The sequence below is a fragment of the Pteropus alecto genome, unplaced genomic scaffold (genome assembly GCF_000325575.1).
Source record: "Pteropus alecto unplaced genomic scaffold, ASM32557v1 scaffold166, whole genome shotgun sequence".
NCBI lineage: Eukaryota > Metazoa > Chordata > Mammalia > Chiroptera > Pteropodidae > Pteropus > Pteropus alecto.
This window is the reverse complement of record NW_006439757.1, coordinates 1,787,132-1,812,655: the sequence shown is the minus strand read 5'-3', so window position 1 is coordinate 1,812,655 and position 25,524 is coordinate 1,787,132. Positions and strand designations below refer to the sequence as shown.

Genomic DNA, 25,524 nt, shown 5'->3' with positions numbered 1-25,524 from the left:
TGGCTCCGCTGGAATGCACCCTGTTTTCATTATCTCCATGATGAGAATAAGGCCAGCTCGTAGGTGAGTTGGCCATTTCCTTACAAAGAAGAGGTAAAGACCACTCTAGACAGACTCTGTTTCTGATACAGCCAGTGGCCAACTCAGCACTGGAACGCTGGAGGAATTCAGGAAGTGTGTTCTGTGTTAGACTGAACCATTGCACCATAGAAAGCTGTTTCTGTGGTTAGCCAAACTCGTGCCCTCGTGCAACCACGTGTGGAACTCAGAAGTGGGTTTTCTGTTTTAAGCAGGTATCAAATAGGCAACCAGCTCTGTGCTGAGCATTGAACAGGACACCTGTGGAGGATACAGGGAGTTGGGAGATTTGGTTCCCTCCCATAAGGACCGTTAAATCAGGATAGGGAGTCTAAATTACCTAACATTACAATTTGTATATAATTATGAACTAAACTTTGTTTTTTTTTTCTAAAGAAGCAAAGGGAGTTGTGTGAGGGCTGATGTAGTTAAGGAAGACGTTTTGAGGAGCTGACATTTGACCTTGGACTTAGAGAATAAATAGGACTGAAGTAGAAGGGATTAGAAATTTTGACAAGAATGGCTGACAGTTTGCGGGTGGAGTAACGGGGCATTGGGGGGTGAGAGAGCCTAGGATGACCAATGCAAATTGCTCATGGTCACTTTGCAGGTAAAGAAGAGGGCACAATTAGGAAATGAAGGACATCAGTCTTCCTCTTCGCCTTCCACCTTTTGTAAAACAACGAAACTCTCACTTTGGTGTAGAATGGAAGTTCGGTTGAAGGCAGGAAGGAGACGAGAGAAGGAAACAAAGGTACAGTTGGAAAATGGAAGACAAGCAAGGGGGTGGGGAGTGTTGATTCACAGTAGCCCTCAGTGAAGGGATCTCATAAAACCCTCCTAAAGAAGGGGGTCTCTCCTCCCCGTCCCTCAGCATAGAAGTGGGGGCCCAGGCCCTGAAAGGTCTAGCAAGCTCGAGGTGAGACATGTGGGGGCCACCGGCTTCTCTGCAGCACGCAGGGAGTGCTGCTTTGTCTAGTGCTCGAATTCCAAAAAATCAAATGCCAACAGAACGGAGCTGGCACATTGTTACACTGGTAATTCGGTTCCACGCTGTAAATCTGCCAGTCAGCTTAAGAACAATCGCTGATGCAATTGAAACTTAATGTCCAATTGGAGATGGAAGCCATCCTCTCTTTCTGTGGAAGATGAAGCAGCAAGCATACTCGTGGATCAGAGAGCCTTGCTTTTCCCCAGAAATAAAGATGGGCTCGTTTAACATGATTTCTACCTGTTCTTTTGCAATTAGTGTTTAAGTGACTGTCTCTGGGTATTAGTCACTCCAAGGAAATGAAATGATGCTATGGTAATTGGCCATGTGGGTTTCTTCACTTCCCTGGGAATTTCACTTGGCTCAAAGAGCATTTTTTACATAGGCCTTGTCTGCGTTCTTTATTTAGCTAATTAGGGGGCATAAGGGAATAAGCTGGCATCGGATTGGAGGGAGAGAAGAGAAGGGCAGCAAGTTACACAGGGAAGATCATTTGGTTGAAACAGAATATCTGAGTTCTAGTCCAAACTAATAAATTTTCTCTTCTATTATGCTCTTATCTTGGGCAGCCATATTATATACATTATCTCATTTAATCCTCACCAAAACCCTGTGTTATGGGTATCATGATTCCTTTACAGAGATGAGAAAAATATAGTTCAGAAAGCCTGCCCTGACTAAGGTTTCCCAACTGGAAAGTGGCAGAGCTGGGATCAGAACCCTAACTGGCCTTAATTCTCAGGCTCTGCTGTCCGTTATTAGTGTTTTCGTACTAAATAGACCTGTGTTACCTGGAACAAGTCACTTCACCTCTCCCTCTTCACTTTCTTTAACTGTTTGTGATTCTGTGAGGATGCTGACTCTTCTGGAAACTAAGTGCTTTTCTTTCTGTACAGATGAATCACCCGTCCTACTGTTCCCTATTTTATTTTGCACCCTATCTTTTTTGTTCTGCTTTTCCTCTCTTTCCTACACGTTCAAACTAGAGCTGGTGTTAACAGGTGTGGGGGTCCAGCAAGGAGGGGCAGAGGAAGGAGAGGAAAGCAGAGCTATTCGTTAGGCACCCTGTTTTCCATCCCTGAGCATGCTTTCTCCCAAATGAGCTCAGAGCAACACGGTATGAGAAAAGCTCAAAGGCTTAGGGTGTAAGGATTTTGTTTCCAGTTCTGCCACCATCTAACTGTGAGGCTTTAACCAAATCACTGTCTTATTGCATTCTGGGTCCTCGTGGCTACATTCGTAATCGTAATACACATCAGGGAGTGGTCGTTTCCTTGAAATCTCAAAAATGTACAAAGGTCAGGTGTAAAATCACTTATATCAACTGATGCAGAAAGAGCACTCGACAAAATCCAAAAGACATTTATAATAACAACTCCCAGAAAACTGGGAATAGATGGGGGAATTTTCTTAATTTGATAGATTATCTACAACAAATCTATAGGTAACATTAACACAATGGTGAAAGAGTAAATACTTTCTCCGTAAGATCAATAACAAGGCAAGGATGTCCACTCTCATTTCTCTTATTCAACATACTGCTGGAAGTTCTAGCCTATGTAGTAAGGCAAGAAAAGAAAAGATACAGATCAGATAGAAAGTAATAAAACTGTCATTATGTGTAGATGATATAATATCTATGTTAAAAATTTCAAGGAATCTGTTTTTTTAGAAAACTTCTAGAACCAATAAGTGAGTTCAGCAAGGTCTCAGGATACAAGATAAACCAAAAAAAAAAAATTTAGTGATAAGTAATAAGCACATGTGATAGCACACGGGCACCAAATTAAAAATATAATACCATTTACAATTGCTTATAAATATAAAATACTTAGATTTAAATCTAACAATGTATATACAGTATTTGTATGCTGAGAACAAAATGCCGATGAAAGTAATCAAAGAAGATGTAAATAAAGGAGAGACATATGTGTTCATGGATTCAAAAGAGTCAAGATATCGATTCTCCCCAAATTGACATACAGGTTTAACATGATCACTGTCAAAATCCTAACAAGATTTTCTTATAGTTATATACAAGAGTCTTCTAAAATTTATACGGAAAGACAAAGGAACTAGAATAGCTAAAACTACTTGGAAAAAAGTTTAAATTGAGAGGAGTCACTCTATCCAATTTCAAAATTTACATGCGACAATAGTCAAGACTCTGTAGGTTGGCAGAGGGATAGACACACAGATCTAAGGAACAAAATGGAGAACCCAGAAGTAGACCCACACAAATACATTTAACTGGTTTTTGACCAAGATGCAAAAGCAATTCAATGGAGAAAAGATTGCCGGTTCAATAAATGGTACAAGAGCAACTGAACATCAATAGACAAAAATTGAAACTTGATCTAAACCTCACATTTTATACAAAATTGACTCGAAATAGATCATGGACTTAAATGTAAAACTTAAAATCATAAAACTTTGGGGGAAAAAAAGGAAAGATCTTTGGCATCTAAGTCTAGAAAAGGCTTGACATCAAAAGCACTGATCATAAAAGGAAAAATGAATACACTAGATTTTATCAAAATTAACAAAAAAACTTCTCTTCAAAAGACTCTGTTAACAGGGCGAAAAGATAAATTACATGGTGGGAAACAATATTTGAAAACATATATCCAATAAAAGACTAGTGTCTAGAATACATAAGAAGTTCTCAAAGTTCAACATTAAAAAAAAAACTACAAGTAGAACATAGGCAGAAGATATGAACAGACATTGCACTGAAGAGAATATACAGATGACAAATAAGTACATGGAAAGATGTTCAGTATCATTAGCCATTAGAGAAATGCAAATTAAAACAACAGTTAGATATCATTACACAACTGTCAGAATGGCTAAATTTAAAAAACAGTGACAACATCAGATGCTGACAACGATGTGAAGATACTGGATCACTCCTAAATTGCTGGTGACAATGTGGAATAATTCCAACACTGGAAAAGTTTGACGATTTTATAAAAATCTTAACATGCAACTATCATACAACCTAGTAATTACATTTCTGGGCATTTATCCCAGAGAAGTGAAAATTTATGCTCACATAAAAACCTGTACAGGAATATTTATAGCAGCTCTCTTTGTAGTAACCCTAAACCATAAACAACCCAGATGTTCTTCAAAGAATAAATGGTTAAACAAGCTGTGATACATTCCTACTCAGCAATTAAGAGGAAGGACCTATTGATACATACAGCATTCTCTGGATGAATCTCCAGAGTATTATGCTAAGTGAAAAAAAAAGCCAATTCCAAAATGATTACATACTTTATGACTCCATTGACATAACATTCTTGAAATTTCAAAATTATGGAATTAGAAAATAGATTGGTGGCAGCCAGAGGTTAAGGAGAAGGTAGAGCTGGGAGGTAGTAGAGGTGGTGCCTTGCAGAGGGAAACGTTCTTTATTGTGTCAACGTCGATACCCTGTTGGTAATATTGTACTGTGGTTTTGCAAGATGTTACCACTGGAGAAAACCTGGTAGTAAGACATCTCTCTGATTTCTTACAACAGTCTGTGAATCTATAGTTATCTCAAAATGAATTTTAATTTTTAAAAAATTTGGCTAGTTTTTTCTATTTTGCTTTTTAAATTTTTAGTAGATTTATTGGGATAACGTTGGTTAATAACATTACCTAAATTTCAGGTGTATAACTTTATAACACGACATCTGTATGCTCTGTTGTGCTCCCTACCTGGTCTAGTCTCCTTCCATCACCTTACATTTCACCCCCTTCAACCTCTTGTCTTCCCCCCATTCTCCTTCCCTTCTGGTAACCACCATTTTTTTGTCTGTATCTATGAGTTTGGTTTTTGTTCATTTGTTTTGTTTGTTTACTTGTTGCTTTTTTATACACCTGTTGCTTATAGAAGCTGCATCTTTCCAGAATCTCAGTGTAAGAAAGCCACTCTCTTTTGTCAGTGTTCATGTATTGGTGTGTGCAGTGCAGGCATGATTTGGTAAGGTGGTAGGTGGTAGCAAAGAAGCAGAGAATGTTTGATATATACCTTAGAGAAGATGGTGAAAAGTCTAAGAAACGAATGTTTATACTATCCAGCTGAGTGAATATGAAGTTGTAGGCCAAAGGAGATCAAGGATATTTAATCAAGAAATTACCCTTAGAGAGGAGATTTAAAGAATTTTCTAAAAGAATTTAACCAACTTTGCAGAATAAAAGAAACTGCTAAATTATTCCATCTCTCCTCATCTTTTTCACTTAAATAATTATAGTATCTGTTTTATAAGATGACTGTGGAAAAATTAAATGAAAGGATGCATGTAGAGATGCTAATCATAGTGCCTGGCACATACAGAGATTAATAATGGTTAGTTATTATTTTTTTACAGAAAGTTCCCTGCATGCATTGTATTGAGGTATAATTTATATACAATAAACTTTATTCTTTTTTGCTGCACAGTTCCGTGAGTTTTAACAAACAGATACAGTTGTGTAACCTCCAGCACAATGAAGGTATTGAAAAGTTCCATCATCCCCAAAACTTTTTCATGCTTGATAGGCAACCTCTCTCCCTACCCCCAGCTCCTGGCAACCACATCCATTTTCTGTCCCTATAGTTTTGCCATTGCAAGAATGCCATATAGATGGCATTCAGAATGTAGCCTTTTGAATTTGTTTTCTTTCACTTAGCATAATCCATTTGAGATTCATTCATTTTATTGCATGAGTCAGTAGCATATGAATATAAAACAAGGTCTTTGATCCACCTGGAATTAATTTTTATGTATGACACGAGATTGGAATCCAATTTAACTTTTTCCCCATTTGGATAAACAATTGTTTTAGGACCCTTTATTGAAGTATCTTTCTTTCCCCCCTAATCTGCAATGCAATGTCTGTCATACATTAAGATTCCATATACATGGGACTGTCTCTGGGCTCTCCATTCTTTTCTCTGAATCAGTTCGTCTATTCCTAAACCAATATACAGCACTAGCTTATTTTATAAAAACATTATAATATATCTCGAAATTTAGAAAATTGAGTTCCTTCATCCACCATCTTCTGTTTCAAAATTTTCTGGCTATTCATGGCCCTTCACTTGACTATGAAATAGTCTGTTGATTCTCATTATAGATTAATTTGGAGAGAATTGATATATTTGCAATAATGAGTCCTTCCATACAAAATTATGATATAACTCTGAGGGTTAAGTTTATATGACAACTTAGCCATGGGATGTCCAGATAGCTGGTAAAAAAAACATTGTTTCTGGGTGTGTCTATGAGAGTATCTCCAGAAGAGACTAGCATTTGAGTCAGTAGACCTCACCAGGGCAGACGGGCATCAATCATCCAATCCATCAAAAGCCTGAATAGAACAAAAAGGTGGAGGAAGGATGATTTCACCCTCTGTCTTTGTTCATGAGAGATACTTATCTGTCGTTATCATTTCTTATAATGTCTTTATCTGGTATCAGGATAATGCTGACTCCCCTCAAAAAATAAGCTGGGAATTATTCCCTCCTATATTTTGGACGAGTCTGTATGTATTAATACTATTTATTACTTAAAAGTTTGGTAGAAATTTCCAGCGAAGTCATCTAGACCTGGATTTTTCTTTGTTGTAAGGTTTTTAACTGCACATTGAATTTCTTTTGCAGGTAGTTAATTTATTTATTTCTTCTTGGATAAGTTTAGCAGGTTGTGTCTTTCAAGGACTTTGCCATGGCATCTAAGTTGTTGAAGTTATGATCATAGAGTTATTTGCAGAATTTCCTCACTATCAATTTTTAATACCTGTAGTTCTAAGTACTGCTTTAGCTTCAACCCATATTTTTTTAATGTTATGTTTTCATTTTCATTCAGATAAGAGTTTATAGATTCTTTGCAATTTCCTCTTTGATTCACGAGGTATCTATAAGTGAATCGTTTGCGTTCTTAGATTTGTAGATTTTTCAGTTATCTTCCTGTAATTGAGGTTTATTTTAACTCTATTATGATCTGCAAACATACATAGTATATTTTCAATTATTCTAAAATTGTTAAGGTTTATAGTCTATCTTTGGGAATGTTCCATGTTCACTGGAAAAGAATGTATATTCTGCTTTTGTTGGGTGGAGTGTTCTATAAATTAGGTCAAGTTGTTTGAAAGTGTTATCCAGGTCTTTTATATTCTGACTTATTATCTCTTTACTTGAGAGGAGTGTTGAAGTCTCCAGCTATAGTTGTGGATTTGTCTATTTCTTCTGTCAGTTTTTACTTATGTATTTTAAAGCTCTGTGATTAAGTGCATACACCTTAAGGACTGTAATAGCTTCTTTAAAAAGCAACTATGTAATGTCCACATTTTACCCCTTGGATGAAAGCTACTTTTTCTAACTTTAATATAACTCCTCCAGCATTGTTTTGATTGGTATTTCCCTAGTGTATCTTTTTCATCCTTTTACTTTTAACATATTTACTTTATATTTAATATTAGTTTCTTATAAACAGCATATAGTTAGGTCTTGCTTTTTAACCATTCTGATAATTTATGTGTTTTAATTTTTTTAGTATTTACATTTATATAATTATTGATATGTTAGAATTAAAATATACTACTTTACTAGCCGTTTTCTATTTATTCCATCTTTGTGTTTTTAACTCCTTTTGCCTTCTCTTGGATTCATTGAGTATGTTTTATTATTTCAATTCATCTCCACTATTGACTTATTTATGCTTCTTTTAAAAATTTTACTGGATACTCTAGCATTTACATTATACATCTTTAACTAATCATACTCTTCCCTCGAATAATTTTATATGTTACCACTAATGTAAGGACCCTACAACAGTATACTCCTAATTCCTTTCTCCTATTCTTTGTGCTAATGTTGTCATACATATTTACTTTTACAAATGGTATAAACATACGATATTTGCTATATTTGCTTTAGTCGGTTATATTTAGAACAATTGAAAATAAGAAGAAATAATTTTATATTTACTTTCACTTATTCCATTTCCAGTGTTCTTCATTTTTTAAAGTAGATTCAGGTTTCTACCTGAATAATTTCCTTTTACATATCTTATATTGCTGGACTGTTGGCAATAAATTCTCTTAATTTTCATTGGTCTGAGAAAGTATTCATTTTGCCTTCACTTTTTGAGAGATATTTTCTTGGTATGAAATTCTAGAGTGACTTTTTTGGTCAAGCACTTTAGAGAAATCATTTCTTTATCTTCTGGCTTGCATTATTTCTGATAAGAACTCTGCTGTAATTCCTATTTTTGATCTTCTATATGTAATGGATTTTTTTCCTGTATGTGTTCAAAATTTTCTCTTTGTCTCTGGTTATCAGCAGTTTTTGCTGTTTTATCGTGTTTATCTTGCTTGGCTTTTTCCAGTGTTTTCAGGGTGCCAGGGGTCGTTGCCTTTCCCACATGAGTTTAAGGCTTTTGTTCCACTGAAGATATAAGAAAGAAGGGTCCAGGTAGTGTTCTATGCCTTTCCTGCAAGGGCTACTGTTACCTCCCCCAGTTCTCTGGATAGTCTATTTGGAGACACAACAGTGTGTTCAAATTGATTCATCTGTCAGGCAATCAGCTGAATCTTATCATGGCTTATAACAAATCAATGGCAAGTGTACTAACAAATCACCTTTCGTTGCTTGCTGTCTTTCTGATCTCGCTTCCCTTTCTCCTCTGTCTTTCAGCCCTGGGAGTGGACCTTCCAAATAAAGCATCAGCACTTAATCCTTATATCAATCCCAATTTAAAGGGAATAGATACTTTGCTCATTATTTTTCAGCTTTCTTCTTTTCTAATAGATGTATTTAAGCCTGTAAATTTTCCTCTAACTACTGTTTTGGTTGCATCCTTTAAGTTTGGATTTATCTAACTTCTGTTTTGGTTCAGGTCTCAGCTCTGACTTTTCTCTCCCACTGTCAGAATCCATACTGAGACTAATCCCAGTCTCTAGATTCTCATGGAAGGCCCAGCCCTTTGAGGGTTCCACGTTTCTTCTGGGGATCTATGTTTATATTCCCCCCAATCTTATGCTCACCTGAGACCTCATCTTCTGTCCCCATGGTATTCATAAAACCCATATCTCTTAACAATCAAGAACAACAAATGCCCATAAGGCAGCTTTAGGTTAGTGTTAGGTTAACATTCTTTTTTCAGCTGCCTCACGTTGCTGGTCTTGGAGAACTTTTTGCTATCTTGCAACTTAACTATGTACTTAAAGAGGACTTATTAAGTTTTATTCATTATATCTAAGTGCTCTCTTACAGGAGGGTTTTCAGTATATCTTGCCTGTCTTATTTCCAGAACTAGAAGTCTATATGTGATCTTTAATTCTCTTTAAGAGTATTATTTTCCTATCTTTTACTGTAGAATTTAATCCAATATGTCTTGATGAAAATTTGGTAGTAAAAATTTTTGATATTTTGGCCCATATGTCTAAATGATATCGACCAATAAAAGGAATAAAACACATGCCTTTCTAAATAATGAAAATGAATTAAATATGTAAAGGTTGGTTTTAAAGGAGGAAGCTATCCAACAGAGAAACTCTGGGATTTTTCTTATAATCTGAAAAAACAACATTCATTATTAATTTAGATCTCACTGAATCCCAGCTATTAAAGTTTAGTTCAAGAGATAAAAGAAAAGAGATATATTTGAATTTTTAAAAATTTTTAAGTGACATTGACTATTGTTACGTAAAAATGATATGTTGAATATTAAATGACAGCAACTTAGAAAATACAAAAAAAGAAGGTTAAAGGCCATCTAAAATTCCACCATCCAGAAATAACCACCATTATCATTTGATCACACTCTAGCTATCTCTCTAAATTGGAAAATAGATGAATGGATGGATGGATGGATGGATGGATGGAAAGAAAGAAAAAATTTTAAATGATGTCATACATGCTTTTTTTTTATTTTAAAATATAAATAGATGAATGGATGGATGGATGGATGGATGGAAAGAAATAAAAAATTTTAAATGATGTCATACATGCTTTTTTATTTTAAAATATTAAATTTAATTTATTTAGCAGGAGAAAAAATACACTAAAGCTAAATCAAAGGAATTATTTAATTTAGGGAATGTTTCTACACTATATCAGGTAGTAATCATTAAAGATATTCTTTTAAAGTTAAAGAAAAAAAGATCATAATATCATTAAGTATATACTTTTTGTTAAGATAGACCAGACTCAAGATTTATGTGATATGATCTAATGTTAAAATTTATCAATTGATTCATTATTTTAGAAATATGGTGCTGTTCAAACAAAACACATCTGTGAGCCCCAGGCTATAAAACTTGACCTAATGAGAATCAGGAACATGTCACTTCTAGAGAAATTATTCTCCTGCTCAGAATCGTATTAAAATTTCAGCTCTCAGAATTGCCCCTCATATTGTCTAGGATTTAGAGTCCAGTCTTAAAAGACCTTTACGTGTAAAATTGCCTTTTGTTTTTAGTACCCCATTGCCCAGTGGTTAAAACTATTAGAATGGAGGCAGAAGGGGAGGATGACGCAGGAGTGGGAGCATCAAAGGCAGAATAACACAATTTTTCAGAGTTTACCTCTGGACTCATCTGATCAGAGTCCAGTTTCTTAGCTTCCCATTTCAATAGATGACATTTCTTCTTCCAAAAAGAAAATACATAAAATATATCTAATTTATCAAATCAGACATTTTTGTTTTTTCATAAAGGCATATATCTTCCAAAGTATATTTATAAGAATGTTCATAGCTGTTTTACTTATAATAGCCCAACAATATGAAACAACACAAATATCTGTCACCTATTAATTGGATAAATACATTGTGTTTAATTCCTACAGTGGAATACGATACAGCAATAAAAAATAAACTACAGTTACATATAACAATATGAATGAATCACACAGACATGATGTTGAGTGAACAAAGTCAGAGTGAACAAACTACGTGACTCCATTTCTGTGAAGTTCAAAAGCGGGTAAAACTAAGCTATAGTGTTAGAGGTTGGAAAAGTCATGACCTTTGTGGGAAGTGTTGACCGGGAGCAGGCACAAGGGAGCCTTCTGAGGTGCTGAAAATGTTCTGTATCTGTATCTCAGTAGCAATTTCCTGTGTTTATATATATGTATAAAACCATTGAGCTGAACACTGAAGATTTGGAAACTTTACAATCTTAAATTATATCTCGATTTTTTTAAATGCAAGAAAGTTGAGAGTTGACCCCTAATTATGTGCTCCCATGGCTTGACAAAAGTTGTGTGGGTGGGCTTGAGTTTAGTGGCAATGACCAGAGAGATTGGTACAAGGACCAGTTTGTCTTTAGACAGCTAGATGGTGACCACCGCCCCCCGCCCCCCGCCCGCCCCAACACACACACACAGGCAAGATCAGCCTTCTATCTCTGTTTGTTCCTCAAAAGCCTCACACAAAATGATGACGAACAAGTAAATGCCCACAGAGTGAGTCTATGTTTGTTAGTGGACTTGGTGTTTGATATAGAATGTCTTGTATGTTTTCGAAGCATTTCCTTTAAATTCATGTTTTCATATTAGTTAACTCCAAAAACTGGTTGACCATAGAAGCATTTGGATGAAATGATGAAAGAATAAAATGTCATGCCAGGTGAATCATAATTTTTTTTCAGGTACTTGTTCAAATAATTGGTTAATCACAGTTTAAATTAAGTTGGCTCTTTTATTTTACTTTCAGACTTTTTGGGGTCAGCGAAGTAGGGAACATAGTAGTTAAAAATAATTGCAAAACCTGCCATCCAAGGAACAAAGATATGTTGGCCATACATTGTTACAATGGAGTGGGTATGTCAGCTTTGGAAGGCAGACCTGAAATATGGGTTCTGGTCTCTGCTGAAGTCTCCATGCCATCTCTCTAATGAACTCATTGATTTTCTGCAAGGCTGGGCATATTTTAGGCTGGTACATGCTAGGTCTACTTTGCCAGTGTATCTTGGGAGAAGGTATTAGTAACAGCTTGTCTTATTTGAGATACTTTAGATCATCCCCAAAATACTCGGTTATCTTTAACTGAGCTTCTTGAAAGATTTCCTACCATTTTCTTCCTTAGCACACTGCTGGGAGATTCTAACAGATGGTTTCATTCAGAGTATACATGTAGCCTCTCTCCCTAGTGAAACAGAGTGGCTGTTTTAAGCTTGTTGCCTGTCACCAACTCTGAGGATGGAGCAAGGAAAAAATCCACAATCATGATTACATTCAGTAGAAATTGCAGTGGGAATTCAGAAATGCAGTGTGAAATTAACCCAAAGTAAAATTTGCCTGAATTACTAGAACTTGTAGAACCATTTTTTATAAAATTTGCTTTGATCCTTGAGATGACCACATCTCAAGCTGGTCAAGATTTTGGCTTTATTGACTTGACCTCTGACTTTAAAATATTAAGTTTAAAAAAATATATGTGCACATGTCAGTGGAGCTCGATTAGGGAAGGGCAGAGGATTTTCTACAGGAGATCTCCCTCTTAAAACCAGAGTTTCACTGCTGTGCTGAAAGTTGGAAGCTGAAACATGAAACAGAGTGTAATAATCTAGGAAAGAAGTTTCATTAACTATCGAGTAAATCTGATGACCAAATTGCTCAAGAGACTTTGCAAAAATTATACAGCTAGCCATTTACAGAGGTAAGCCATGACCAGGATTGTCACTCTTTTATGTTTGTTTGAGTAGGTGACACAGTTTTGCATTTTATCAGGCTAAATCAGTGGCCATAAATATGTCTCTCAGTGGCCATAAATGTCTCTCAGCCTTCTGAGGGAAGAGACCATCTCTGCCTTTTATGAATATAGCACAGTGTATAATAGAGGTAGGAGAATTTAAGTGTACTATATTACTTCACTTAAGTAGATAAGATTTTGTGTTTTTACACATGGTTATTATCACTTCTTCCACAGGATCTTCCCTATTCTCCAATAAAATTGCAAGGCAAGTATCAGTCTAGCCATCTGGGGGCAGGATGACATGGTTCGCTGAGAAATAGAAATGAGTAGTCCCCAATCTTAGAGTCTCTACTGTTTCTTGGCTCATGGAAGCTGAGATACCAGGATTCTGGTTCGATTTTCTCTACTGAGTAAATTGCTTCCTTTGGGGCCTCAGTGTTTTTAGAGTAATCAGATAGCACTTCTCAGAGATGCTGGGCCTTGGAGACTAATGGGCTTTCACTATGTGGCCAGAGTGGCATGTGAGGGAAGAGGAAAGGCTATGCCAGGCAGAGAGGATGGCATAATCCAAGTCATGAAAGCCAAGAAGGCATGTTTTACAGTAGTTCAAGGTGGCTTTGGTATATAGTCCATTTGGGAGATTAGTGACTGGTAAGATTGGAAATGCCCACTGAAATAATTTAACAGTTATTTACTTAACACTTACCATATGCCTCACCTCATAGGAAATGATAGGGATAAAATGGTGAAAAGACAGAGCTTACAGATCAACAGAGAGACATCTGAGTCGCTGATTACAAACAGAGATGTAAACTTTCTTCCCTAGAGAGTGGGACATGCCTAATTGCAGGAAATAATCCCTTCATAATTGTGGGGACTTGCCTCCCAAAGCGTTCTAGATGTTTATAATGGAAAAACTAATTAAATATTGTTTTTTGGTTTTTTAAATTAAATTTATGGGCATGACACTGGTTATATTACATTACAATATAATATATTACGTATTTATTATAATACATCATCTGTATGTTGCATTGTGTGCTCATCAACCAAAGTCTAGTCTCCTTCCATCACCGTATATTTGATGCCCTTTACCCTCTTTGGCCTCTCCCAACCCCTTCCCCTCTGGTAACCACCATAGTGTTGTCTGTTTCATATCCTACATATGAGTGAATCATATGATTCTTGTCCTTTTCCATCTGATTTATTTTGCTCAGCATGATATTCTCAGAATCCATCCATGTTGTCACAAATGGCAGTATTTCATCTTTTCTCATGGCTGAGCAGGATTTCATTGTATATATTTACCACACCTTCTTTATCCAATCATCTGAAATATTGTTTTTAAAAATGTTAAAGCATGAGTTAACAAAGACCTGGACTAAATAGTAGCAACCAGAATAATGTACGGCCCAAAATCTTGTACAAGAAAAAAAAATTAAGTTTGTTGCCTATGCATGTAGAGGTCGAGAAAGGGAAGAATCACAGGCAAAAGATGTTTCACATCTTAGTGAATAAGAGAGTGAGCAGGACACCTCAGTGTGTACTTTTTTATTAGGAAAACCTACTGAGCAAAGGAAGGCAGCAGGAGAAAATGAGGTAAGTTTTAGAGTTGCATTTTATCAGATGTTTGTTAGATAACAACCTTATAATATTACATAGGCAGCTGAAGCAGGGGAGGGGACACACAACAGCAAGAAGTTTTGGTCATCAGTGTGAAAGTCACTTGTGGAGTCCTGAGAATGGCCGAGATCAACAGGAGACAAAAGGCAACAAGTAGAAGATCAAATTCAAAACTCTTTGAAATGACTGTGTTGTACATTTTCGCAGTGTATATAGTAGGAAAAATAGGTGCCAAGTATTCAGCAATAGGGAATTGGTTTAATAAACTATGCTAAATATACGTAATGGAATACTATGCAGCTATCAAAAAGGGTGAAAAGATCTTTACACATTGATAGGGAAGTGAGTACCAAGATGTATTAAGTGAAAAAAGCAAAGTGTAGAAATATATAATATTATACTGTCTTTCGTGTAGGAAACATAAGCAAATAAGACTACATAAACATAATTTCTTAGATTTGCATAAAAAATTGGAAGAATAAACATGAAAATAACAAAATAGTTACCTGTAAGGGTTGAAGGGGAATAGATTAGATGGAGTCTAGGTGTATGACATTTCAATGCATACCTTGTTATATTGTTTTAATTTTTGAACCAAGTAAATATATTAGCTATTTAATGAATTCACTTAAAAAATAGGGAAGTGCAAAGTGCATAACCCTGTGTCTAGCATAAGGGATCCTGAAACTGGTTATTTCCAGAGAGGAACAGGAAGGGATGATGGAGAGAATCAGTTATTTTGTGAGGCCTTGAAAAGGAAGGAGGGAACAGAATTTACAGGTTAGGAGTAAAAGCGGGTGGGTCTTGGCCTCTTTGGTGGATCTCTTTCTCAGTACTCCCCAGACTCTGTTCTCTGGCCAGGCCACCCTCTCCTCTTCTGAATATTCTAAGTATGTTCCTGCTTTTGTTCATGCGACATTCTCCCCAAAGGAAACACTCTTCCCAATGTTTCCCATCAACACAAATCTTCATTCATTCCTTTGTTCAATAAATATCTAGGCACCTCTGTTCACTAGGCACAGTGGCAAGCCCCACACCTGAATGAGGCACAGTCCCTCTCCTGAAGGGGTTCACTGTCTGTGAAGAGGGACAGACACTGAGGTTAATAATGTAGCATGGCATTCTGGAACAGCTTCTTGGGTAGGTGACATTGACTCTAAAGAGTGAAAATTAGTAAGCACTGATCAGGGGTGAGATTCCCTCTGGTCAAATCAGGAAGAATCAGAGTGATGCCGCAACTCATTCTAATTTAATAGCACTGATCATTTGAATATCATTAATTTCTTAAATTAATATTTTTAGCCACCTATGTGCTCTGTCACCTTCTTGATTCTTGTATATACATTGTTATTGGATTGCTAAAAGCAGCCCCGTGAAAATAGCTTTGGTCATTACATCTTCATTGTATTGATAAAGAAGGGAGACCTGGAGAGGTAAGTGGTTTGCCCAAGGCCAAAGTTAATTCCTCTTAGGAAGCTATGCTTAATAGAAGGAGGTTAAGTTTATGATATTTATTAAGGAAAATAATTTTTGTTCTGAAATCTATTATAAATCTCTTTCTTCTTATATTGGTTTCACTTGATTATAGGATCTTGAGGAGCCAAAGGGTTTCTGGAGTTTTAACCTTGTTCAGCAAATACATTTATTTTTGTAGCATATCCCCTACATAAATTTCACATCAGGAGCAAAATCAAAGTCCAGCCCTGTAGGTCCTCAGTAAAGAAGCAGATAGTCACACACTTGAGCCCCGTCCCTCCTCCATCCCATTCATCTGCTCTCCACACTCACGAATGTCTGCCCCCTCCCCATCCACTCTGGTGAGCCGAGCTGGTGGGCTCTGCCTGTTTCTCTCTTTACTTCTCTCTAGTGGAGTCTAGAATGTCACTCTCCTTTCTGTGGACCCCTAACATGTTCATTCTCTTTTTCCAGTACTTTCTGTTGGGCCAACTGCACATTCTCTCTCTTTCATCCTTCAGGGCATGTGGCAACGTTATGTGATGACTGAACTCTCAGTTAATCCGGAGTAGAGAGACTCAGGGAGAAACCCAGGATTTTTTGGCAATACCAGCGGTTCCACTTAGACATGACATCTTCCCACTAATTAATAGCACCCCTTCTCAATTGTGAGTTACTATCTGGATTCCCAAGCACCATCTGGAGAAGAGCCTGGACACCTCAGAGTTTCTATTTTTATCAGGCTCTGTCTGGCATTGCTCTTGCATTCGGTTAAAACTGAGCCAGAAACCACAGAAAACTTGAATTGTGCCTTTATTTTCCACCTAGGGCCGCTATATTAACTTGATAAAGAGCTTTTACACTCTCTTAAGTATCTTACTCCAAGGGAGGAGCAAATAAAAGCCTGTTTTCATTTTCAAAATAAACTCTTTAGCATAAACACTCAGCTTCTGGGGCCAGTTTTACTGCATCTGAAGGAAGGCCGTAGGAGAAATTATTTTGATACAGAGTCAGGAGGCTGAATGAATTGCAGCCCAGTTAAAAAAATAGAACAGTAATAACTCCCCACAGTAGGTCACACTTGGGGTGGGGGGAAAGCAGAGGTGGGTGTGGGGGTAGTGGGGACATGGTAGAGAAACTGTTTGGATAAACATGCCAGCTCATTCTCTGAACAAAACAAGACTGTGGCCACTCGCGGCGAGGCCAAAGATGCAGAGACTAAGAGCTGGGGTTCCCCAGCTGGCTTGCAGGAATTCAAATCCACTTCTTCTATTTCCTTCTTCTGTGGTGTCAGGCAAGTTACTTAGCCTCTCGTGCCTGTTTCCTCATCTGTAATAATATTTTACCTCTTAGGATTTGGGGGGAATTAAATGAGATAATACATGGAAAGCATTTAGAAAGTATCAGGCACATAGTGAACATGCAATGTGTTAAGTCTTGATTGACCTAGAGTCTCGGTTCCCTTCTCTACAGCAAGGAACTTGCCTCATCTTTAAAGTGGATTTATACCCACTTTGCAGATCTCAACCAGAAAATATTAATTCAACGTTAAATTCTTGTCCAGTCCAGGATACTTTAGAGAATAAAAGTACTATAAATAATTTTGCTGAGACAACAGGCATGAACTGGTATACTGCCCTGGGCACAAGAAGGTCACTTTAAGAGATAAGTAGGCAAAAGTGACCCTCATTTTCAGTGGTCACAATAAAGTGACATCTAACAATCTTTTAAGATTTGATTCCTAGCCAAAAATAAGCATCTGACTCACCAGTGACATTAGAAAAAAAATTTCAGAGCCATGCCCCAGATCTCCAGAAACAATGTCTATGGAATCTGCATCTAGTCAAGTCTTTTGTCTATTTTTTATTTCATTCTTTGCTTTTTATTATTGAGTCTCTTCATATATTCTGGATATAAGTATTTTCTCCGATATTTATATTCCACATATTTCCCCGGGCTATATTTTGTCTATTCATTTTCTTAATCTTGTCTTTTGATGAGCAGAAGTATTAATTTTAATGAAGCTTGTTTATCTGCTTTTATGGTTATTGCTTTTTATTCCTCTCTGGAATGTTTCCTTGCTCTAAAATCTCTCAAAGGTATTTTGCTATGTTTTCCTCTAAAAGCTTTATAGTTTTAGCTTTTATGTTTAAGTTCATAATCCAAATCAAATTATTTTTTGTTTGTGGTGTAAGGTATAATCAAGATGCTTTTTTTCCATATAGGTATCCAATTATTCCTGCACCATTTGTTGAAAAGACTTTCTTTCATTGAATTGTTTGTACCTTTGTTGAAAATCAGTTGACTATGTGTGTGGTTGATTCTGGAATCTCTATTCTCTTCCATTTATCTATTAGCCTACCCCTACACTCATACAATACAATCGTATCTTCGTAGTAAATCATGATTTTAAGTAACATAACTTATCCAACTTCGTTCTTCTTTTCCAAGTTGTATTGGCAATTTTAGATTATTAATATTTCCATATAAGTTGTTATATTTAAATCTTCTATTCATACATCAAGTCTGAAATTTTTTCTATATTAAGATTTATCCATTTCACCTAGATTGTTTAATTTATTGGCATAAAGTCCAAATAAATTCACTTATTATCCCTGGGCTCAACATAGATTCAGGATCACACATGAACAGACATACTAAAGGTGAAACCAGCTAGAGTGGAGACCTTTTTCCATTCTCTGGGCTTAATTGAGACCCCAGAAAAACATAACTTAGGAGCAGGGCTACACTAGCCCCATAAGTGATGACAAAGCCGAAAGACAATGCAACAAAATCAAATTGATCTGCCTGTCAAGTCTTCTTACAGGGACCTGCCCTAGGCTTGCACAGCTAAATATTTGACCATAGATTCAAGGGACCCATCTGCAGATTGCTGGGGCTTTTCTGCACAGCCTTCTTCTCTCTGGACCCTGCCTTGCAGATTTCATTCATCTCACTATCCCTGAGTAGTAACCTGTTTTCTCCAGAGAGATGCTCTCTATTTGAGCTTCACTTCCCTGTGCCACAGTTTAGAAAATGCCCTCAGAGAGAAAGCCAGGGTGAATGTGAAGCACATCTCCTGCTTTTTCTTCTCTCAAGGATCAAAATCTGAATGGTTATACACAGGTGCTTTATATGTGTCCAGTTCTGTCATTTTTCATGCCAGGGTACTATGTCGTTCGTTACCTGTCACTATGCAATAGTTGGAATCCAATAATAAATTTTTGAACAACTGCATACATTAAATAAACAAATGGAATGTAGATAATGCTCAGGATTTTTTTTTTTTTTAGCTAATTAAATTCCATTATTGAAACTTGGTACCATATAAGACATTGTTGAGAATCACATATGAATAAAGTAAAAGACCTTCTCTGAAGGATCTCCCTGGGCAGGGAGGTAAAGCAGAAAGAAGCATAACGATCTGTCATACACCAAAGGTTAATAAAATACCAATAAGATGAAAATCAAAATGCTCAGAGGAGCGTAAGGGGAGAGTTTAACTTTGACATGGAGGTGGTGGTGAGTCGTGTTTTGGAAAAATTTCTTTAGAAAGTAACCTTTCATTTGAATATTGAAGAATGGTAACCTACATAACCCCAAAAGTATTCCTTTTGTAAACTTTAGAATATTTCATAAGCTTTGTATCTTTTTTTCAGGCAGATATCATCCTAGCTCTATTATTCATTAGACTCCAGATAATCGAATGAGTAGGCTTTCCCTATATCCACATTAAATGACGTGTCAAGGTAACTGAGTTATTATCTCTGTCTGCGGAAATAATTTGAGAATGAAAAATGTCCTTAGAACTAAAGTAAATGAAAATAAGCAGGAGGTAGGTGGAAGCTGACAGGACTTATGACTTGTGTAAGCAAAGGGATAAGTATATTTGCATCTGCTTAATATATTAGGAGTCCTTTTTAGAACATGTTCTTGCTATATGGGCTAATAAAGCTATGCTTTTCTGAGTGAGAGAGGTTCAAAACTTTGCACATTCACTCAGCTAAAAGAGCTGATAATTTGGAGCATCACTAGAAGTTATTCAAAACTAATTTACTTGTCAATGCAGATAACAGTTTGTGTCTGACTTTAAATCAAACAGACAGCCACTCTGACAACCTGGAGACATCTTTTATTCCTCTGTTTCATTTCAGAACCTTGGACATAGTGAACGGTTAATGATTATTTATTGAAGTAATCATCATGTCTTGACCATTTTTCCTTTGAAATTCCCCTTGAACCTCTTTCTTCCTCCATGTCCTTAATCAATACTCAAATACAACGGTTCTTAGACTTTTTGGTCTCAGGCTTCCTTTACACTCTTCAAACTTGTTGAGATCCTTAAAGTATTTTTGTTTATGTGGATTACATCTGTTGGTGTTGTGTTAGAAATTAAAACTCGGAAATTTTAAAAGTACTTATTCTTTTAAAATAACAATAATAAACCCATTACATGTTGACATAAGTAACACATTTTTGTGCAAAGAAACTATACTTTCCAAACTAAAAAGGAATAGTGAAAAGAATAATATTGCTTTACACTTTTGCAAATCTCTTCAATACCTGGCTATAAAAGACAGCTGGACCCTCAAACCTGTTTCTGAATTCAATCTGTCGCAACAACACATATTGTGTCACTTCTGGAACATTCCACCATACTCTCGCAAGAAGATGAGATTGAAAAGGCAATTAATTAGCCTTGGTACTATTATTATGAATGCATTTCCCACCTTGCAGCCCCTTTGGATGAGAGCTTTGAGAAACAATGTTCTAATATGACTCTATTTCACATTTGACTGTAGTCTCATCTCTATAAATATTTGCTCAGTGAGTGAATAAACCTCTCCAATATATCCTGAACATATCTGCCTTAAAAACAAGACTATATCCAAGAGTTTTCTGTGATCACACAGTGCAGAAGCTACTGGATTATCATTGTATCAAATTACATGCCTTTGTCTGATTTCCCGGGCCTCCTTTCATCTCGGCCCACCCTTTCTCATTTAATCATGTTTCCACTCAGATTGATTGTGATCCTCTTTTTGCCTGGTTCCCTGCACTCAAAACGCCCTCCCCTCCCTTGTCTCATAAGTCTGCGTGTTACCTATTCACCGAGGCCACCTGTAGGGTTCATTTGCCCTGGAGCCCGTCCTCCGTGAATACTTTCCTGCCTCACTGACCATCCCCTCTGACATCTCCATGGCATTTATGCCATGACTCACTGGTGGATCTCTACGAGTCTTCGTTCAAAATGGATCCAGGAGGTCAGAACAAATTCTTACCTCTTTGTATTTCTCAGAGCCTGAATGCATTTGGTCTTCAAGCAGGATGAACTGAAGAGCAAACTCGCTTAAGAGTTTTAGGTAATAAATAAACTCTTTTTATAGTTACATGCTTTCACTTTTTAAATTTTTATATAGAAAGTATCAAATATACACAAAAGTAGAGAATAGTGTAATGAGGCTGCTGTACGTATCATGTAATCTAAACAATTATAAATAGATAAGTAGGCAATTTTAATCAAATTCCCACTCCACTCAAACTCTTTGGAAGCTAACCGTAGACAGCACATCACTTCATCTGTAAATATTTCACTATGTGCCTCTAAACAATACTCTTTTTTGAAAACTCTAACCATCATACTGTTATCATTTCTAAGACAAAAAGTCAATAATAATTACTTATTATCAAATATGCAGTCAGTGTTCACATTTCTCCATTTTCTTACAATAATTTTAAATTCTTTTTCTGTTCTTTGAATCTTAGTGATCACATTTATTAGAAAGGTTGGAGAAAAATAAAAATGCCATTTAGCTTAAGAATTTGTGAGTTATCAACAAATCAACTCATTTCAGAGTAGAAGAATCCTTGGTCATTTCTTAATATCAAAATTTCTGCAGGTTTCTCTTTTGAATATCTTCTATATTTAAAGAAGCAACCATACAAAGTCTCCTGTTTTCCACACAGGATGAATTCTTTGTTTCAGCCAACTCTCAATGGAGGGGCAACTAGTACAACACCATCTCCCCGGACAAAGAACATCGGAATATTCCGTTTTGTTGATTTGTATATCTCTTCATATGTTTCTTAGTAATCACAGTTTCTGATCTCTTCATATGTTTCTTCATCAATTTCTATAGTAATCACAGTTTCTTCCACATCTCCCAGCATCATATTTAAAAGCCGATCATAAGCATGTAATCTACCTCGACACTCTCTGTCATTTCTCCTTTTCACATAAATTCGCTCATCTAGGCTGAGCTTGATGAGATCCAAGGGCTCTTCTGTGGTGTCAGTAGTTTGTTGCTGGTCCACGTCTTCTGCCATGTTTCCAATTTTAGATTCTTTTTGTTTGAATTGAGATCCAAATAAAGTCAATGCATTATGGTTGGTTTTATGTCTTTTAAGTCTTTTTTAATCTATGGTTTCTCCCTTCATCTCTCTCTTTTTTCATTTTCCTTGATTTTTTTTTTTAATTTTTATTTGAACAAACCGTTTTCCACAGTTTGAATTTTGCTGACTTCATCCCTTTAGTGTCATTTAATATGTTCCTTTTCTCTTTGTATTTCCTGGAAATTGGTCATTAGATCCAGAAGGCTTTATCAGATGTTTGTTTGTTTGTTTAAAACTAATGCTTAGATGGTGTGTACTTCCATCAGGAGGTACATAATGTTTTATTGACTCTCTATTTAAGGTATCAGTAATGATGACCATTCCCTAAATTCATGAATTTGCTTTATTAATTAGTTGCAAATAGTAATGTCTGTCGTTCTAATTTTATTTACTGTTAGCTGGAAAACAAAGGAACAAATTCCACTAATCAACTATTTTACAAGACAAGAAGAATAAATACTTGATTCTTTACTTACCAATTTAAAAAATAGTAAGTGGTTATTTAGCTTCCTTCTAAGGCAATTAATAAGGATCTACCCAACCCCACCTCCAGCATAATTAAAACTTATGATTAAAACATATTATCAATCCTTATTGGGATCATTAATACTTCTTACATCCCTATTGAGCCTCAGACTATAGTAACTTCGTCCAGCAGTAACTTCCTCAGGTTGTTAGCTCATGAGTCCTTTTGACATCATCCTGTGGTCTCACGTGACCTCCTGCTCATGTCTGTGTTTGTCTGTCTGCCCAGACCTGGAATCAGCTGTTCTCTAAGAATCATTGGTTCTTTTTAGGGGGAAACAACATTTAAAGAACTAGATCAAGTGGGGTGTTTATTACAACTGCATTGATCATTATTTCCATGTCTTTTTAGTAGTCAGATCTAGGAAATATGGTTTTTTTAAAGATAAAATACACCATCTTTTTTTCCAGGTCACAAATCATTAGTATACAGTATATGAATGATAATAGGTTCGCTTTTCCATTATTTATATCTCTCATTTTTTTTTCTGTCATTGCATTGACTTAGTCTTGTAAAACATTGTTTATTCATTTTCATTTTACACATCTTTGTCTTGTTCATAATAAACATCTATAATAATTGATGGACAGAAAAATTACTTCTCTCAAACAAATTTGCCTTAAAGTGAGGGATAAATTCTACTTAGGTTTTAGCACACTATGGCCCATAAGTCAAATCTAATCTGCCTCCTTTTTTTGTATGGTCTGTGAATCAAGAATAATATTTACATTTTAAATGATTGAAAAAAATTGACAAAACTATACTCAAAGTAGAATGACTAAAATATAGGCAAAACAAAATATCTATTGATAATTTTTCAGTTAAAGAGTAAATCAAAACTGTATTCACAACTTAGAAAACACTGAAATTTGAATTTCATATAATTTTCATGTGTCACAAAATATGTATTTTTTTTATTATTTTCAATCATTTCAAACTATTTTGGTGCCTAAATACAAATAAACTAATTCCAAAAAGAGAGTCACTATAAATTTTTACATTAGAAAGTTTCTAGCAATTTCTTAATAATCAATTCAATACTGCTTTGTTTTTGTTGCCTAAATCAGGACCTAATTCTGCCTCTGAAAATTTAGCAGTAAACAACCAGCACTGCACAGCGGTAGAGAAACCAGACAGTTAGTGGTGCAGATTCTCAGCAAGTTCAATATCAGGGGGTTCAGTATCAGAGGGTGCAGTGCAGGATCTGGAGCCAGGCAGAGTTAAGTTTGAACCCAACTTTATTTTTACTGATGTTACGGGATCATGAATCTTTAATACCTTTAGAGCTTTAAAAACAAAACAAAGCAAAAAAAACACAAAACTATGTCTAACTCCTAGGAGCCGTTTCATCTAAAACAGATAAAAATAAGAGACAAAGTGCCAGATGTGGTAGAAAGGCCAGATGTTCCTTCATGAGGAAGGAATTCCAGTGAGAAATGCAATATAATAAACACATGGCCCAAGCTCAAGCCTGGACACAGTGCAACTTGGAAAAGCACCAATTATTTACCTATCGGACTCAACTTAGTCCAGGAAAATTCTCAGATGAACAAAAGTATACCACTACTTTTTGTAGCCAAAATTAGATATTATCAGACAACAGGCTGTTCAAGAAATGTTAATACATGTCAATGCGAATATACCTTTTCCCCAAAACACTGAGAGTCAAAGTTCTCTCAAAATACATGGAGATCTCAGAGCAACTGCTCTGAGAAAATGACAGGTGACATACCTGGCTGATCATTGTCTAAGGAGATGATCAAGTGCACAAGTCATCGGGGAGCTCATAGGTGTCCAGAGCTGTAGAACCAAAACAAGGATCCCAGACACATCTCAACAGGAAGATACACTCATGAATAGGCAGAAGGTCTGATTTCTGACCTCAGGAAGTATCTCGGAAGGTTCAAAATAGACAAGATGAACACTAAGAATGAGTAGCATACCCTAAAAGTAGATTGAGAACTAATATATATTGAAGAAGAAATAGTCCAAATGTAATGAATGCTTATAGCCAGGAACTGTACCCACAAATGTGAGGAAACTGAGGCACAGAGTAGGTAGGTTGCTGGTCCACGTCTTCTGCCATCTGAGGCACAGAGTAGGTAGAAAACTTGCCCTGGTCAGTGGACTAGCAAATGAGCTATCAGGGTTTCCCTCCCAGGAAAGGGCATATCTTAATATGTGTGTGCCTCTTAAAGTGCTCCTAACGCACAATTTCTTTATTGCAATAGTAAAAAGGAAGTAAGACATTCAGAACAACCAACCTTTTCTCCATAAATGATGTTTGCTTTCTCAGGATGTTCTAAAGCTTCAGGATAAGAATGCACCTTAAAGAGTTTTTAATAGGATGCTTTATGATGCTTGAATCCCCAGTATGATACCTGAGTGGTTATGCATCCTATCCTAGATACTTTCAGTAATGGGAAGGTTAGCTTCCAGGGCAGCCCAAATCTGTCCTACAGCTTTTAGCCTTTGGTCAGAATTCTATGCTAAACCAATATGCTAGTCTCCTAGTTGGCCTCCCTGCCCCTAGCAGCCTCCCTCTTCAATTTTTCTTGATAAATGTAAGTCTTATGAAAAAAATTAAGAGAATGAAAACCCGCCAAAGCCCCACAGGTTCTAATACGTTCCTAAGCCGGCCACTTACTGACACTGATATCTGTCTTGAGATGTAAAGTGTAACAAACTTCTAACTCACCGGAATTGAATTGGAATAAACAAAAACAATGAGAATCATTATTTTCATTTTGACAAACTATGGTAGCTTCTTTCTCTTCCCATGAAAA

General features: G+C 36.2%; 1 protein-coding gene and 1 pseudogene across 1 annotated transcript in view; one reads left to right on the top strand and one right to left on the bottom strand.

The window, feature by feature from the left end:
- The window catches only part of ADRA1A (adrenoceptor alpha 1A), a 71,778-nt gene that overhangs the window by 35,461 nt on the left and 10,793 nt on the right, over positions 1–25,524 (top strand). The window lies entirely within an intron of this gene.
- On the bottom strand, positions 21,797–22,146 carry LOC102884253 (annotated as a pseudogene).